Source organism: Leiobunum rupestre, chromosome 4 (genome assembly GCF_980474605.1).
Source record: "Leiobunum rupestre chromosome 4, qqLeiRupe1.1.hap1, whole genome shotgun sequence".
Classification (NCBI taxonomy): domain Eukaryota; kingdom Metazoa; phylum Arthropoda; class Arachnida; order Opiliones; family Sclerosomatidae; genus Leiobunum; species Leiobunum rupestre.
The window spans coordinates 28,521,768-28,525,003 of NC_143387.1; positions in this window are offsets into that span (position 1 = coordinate 28,521,768).

Below are 3,236 nucleotides of genomic sequence, written 5' to 3' on the forward strand. Positions count from 1 at the left end.
TAAAAATTACTGAAAAAACAATAATTATATTGAAAACGGAAATAACCAAAAATACAGCAGGGGCCAGCTGTAAAATAAAGAGGCAAGGTGGAAAATTTCCAACTTATCTAAGTCACGAGAAACACCTAAGAAGTGCAGCCCGGCCAATATCCGGAGTTTTTTGGGACCCTAAAAGGGGAAGTTAAAAATGTGTTGTAAGAGGGGAGTGTGTTGTTAGATTTGTTAGAGAGAAGCAGGCCCGTACACAGCCGCCAAAACTCGGGGGCGCTCAAATTCTTTTAGGGGGTGCCAATACCTTGAGTAATTTTTATCTCCCCACCTATGTAATTAGTAAATATACTAATCCGGTTGTAGCCCTAAAATATCCGTCAAACATTTTTGATAAGCTGGTTCAATATTTCTACAATTGAAAAGTTTTTCTGGTGCAGTAAGACGCGCGAAAGCAATTTTCAAAAACTTTAGTAAAATGGTTTCAAATATTTATTGATACTAGCTCTCTAGTAAAAGTAATTTTCCTTTTTGATTAATATACAAATATTTTAAATCATATCATTCGGTAATTGAGCAATCGATTTTTTTTGGGTCAGTCGGATTGGGGATGCTCAAGTACTCATTTGGGGGCGCTGAGCATCCCCTGGCGCCCCCCCCCCCCCGTGTACGGGCCTGGAGAGAAGTTGGGTGCTTCGTTGTCTCTAAATGAGAAACAAAAGCCGTGGGTATACAATTTCTTGAAGACTGCTAAATCAATTTAAAGTCACACAGCTGAACACTTCTGACTCTATAAAATCAAGCGCTTGCCAGATGAGTCTCTTTGGTAATTTTTGTGTAATAAACAAGTTGGCAAGCCAAAATATACCTCTCCTCGGAAGAATTGTCCCTAGTGGTATTAATTTCTCGAGACGACCCTGAAAGATATCTCCGCAATTCAGAGTTATTTACTAAAAACGTAATCCCGGTTCAATCCCGCCCGGTATAAAATTTTAATTTTAATTAAAATAATTGAGACGAAACAACCAAGTTTAATTTATTCAGAATAATATAAATGAAGTAATTACAACAGCGAGTTAGAGGTACTAAAACAATGCACAATTGAATTTAACCCTATTTACAGAACAAGTTTATCAGTTAAGTATAATACGAAGCCAATTTTAATGAAAGAAATATCTACAGAGGGTATTTGTATTTTTCTCGCTTACGAAATACTTGCCGCATCTTTAACGCTCATTTTATTTCAGCACTCTCCCTTGATGAAGATACCGTAGAATAGCTATATTCGACATCTGGTAGTGGACGACTCGTAGACTTCCTGTTGACGTTGTGACACATCCCGCATGAAAAAGATCAATACCGTCCAATTTCCAATATTATATAATGACTCGCACACCCAGGAAATCAATGACTGCATTAGGAATCGTAGATGTCCAAATATCCACACCAATAAAAAATGTATTAACAAGAAGCGAAAAACTTACCATTCACAAAGCACAGAAACCCACTTGACTAAACGACAGCTCGTATATCCATAAATGACCGTAGACGGAATAGTTAGGGCTCTTTATAAATAAAAACGAACGAACCCAATTGATGAACTGCATTAAACATCTTAATCAGTCGAGAAAACGTTTAAAATAAATTACGAAGTATTGACGACCCAGTTAAAAACCAGACCAACATAAGTGTAAGGGCACGATTTAAACAACTCGATATTTTCTTCATAAATGAACTATTACGCTTGAAAACTAATACGCTAAACACACAATTGATAGAAATATACGACTGAAAAAACGAAATAAATTACAAAAAACTAACGGGTTCTACCCTTTAATCATCTTATCTGCTGACTGCGCAAAAACAAGATTTGACCTTTAAATTTTCATGCTGGCTTAACCCGTGTGGTTTTCTTTTAATCCTCAAGTTTTGTAAAAACCATGGGATTTGAAAACTTTTGATGGGATAAAAGTTTTTTCCTAACCTGCCAAAAAATTAAAAATTTTATTTTCCAAAGTACAGTTGAATTTAGTTTAATTTTTTTACGGTTTTTTTTTATAATTGCGAATGGGTTAATTTAAAAAAAAATGGTTTAAACCAAAAAAATTTGGATTTGGTTATTTTAGAAAAAAAACGTTTTGGTTTTCAAACCAGATTTGTTGATTTGTTCGAGAATTTTGTAGATTGTAGAATTTTATTTTGCTTTTTTCTGAATGTTACACAATACGTATCGAAAAACTTAAAAACATCAATTCCAAAATCGATGACTTTAAATAAAACAATTATATTTGTAATTTAATAATAGGTTACAAAACTAAACCGTAAATATCCTTGAAAAAGAAGTAACTGTTTCTCCAAAACATTGAATTTGGAAATAAATTGATTTCGTGAATTTTAAACGGATTTTACCTCTCGTTATTAATTTTGTTTCGATTCACAATTTGCTTCTCACTTGATAGGCTTAGCTAAGATCAAAGTGTAGTATTTTTGGCATCAACCGACTAGATTACTTCGTGTAGAAAAATTCTTTTGCAATTTAATTTCCAAGAGCAAAATGAAGTATATTTTGGTGTTAGCTGTTAAAGGGTTCCATCACTCACAACAGGGGGAGGCATAGGGGTAACGTAAAATCCAGACTTGCAGTGTGCTTCAAAACCAGTTTTTTTGTGACCCCTATGCCTTCCCCTGTTGTGAGTGAGGGATCCCTTTGAACATCTCTAGCCCAAACCCTCTAGAATAGATTCAACTAAACCCTCGCGTTTCAATATACGCAGTGGTGTAACTAGACAAATGCATGTATAACCAAAAACCGAGCCAAAAACAATTAATTACTTTTGGCATAACTAAACAATAGACGAATGTAACGAAAATGAAATCATTCAGTCGTTCTGAATAATATGATAATAGTCGATATCATTGATTTGGAATTTAAATGACGGTTGATCGCCGGGGCTTGAAAAAAAAACGCGCGTGTTAAATACGAGAAGTTCGAGAACGGGCTAAAACCTGAATTTATGAGTAGAATTTCCGAAATGGGCGACACACTTAGCGAGATTGCGAGCGTGCCCACAGCGCGCGCTTCTCGTTTTCGGACAACACCCAAAAGCGAAGATAGATAAGGGTTGTAACGGGCTCAATAGCGACCAGACGCGGAGCGCCACTAGAGACGGCGGCCCGAGTCGGTCGGAGGTAAAGTTTGCTCTCTGATCCGAAGAGCGGTTGCGGAGGCCATTTCGTCTACCACACGC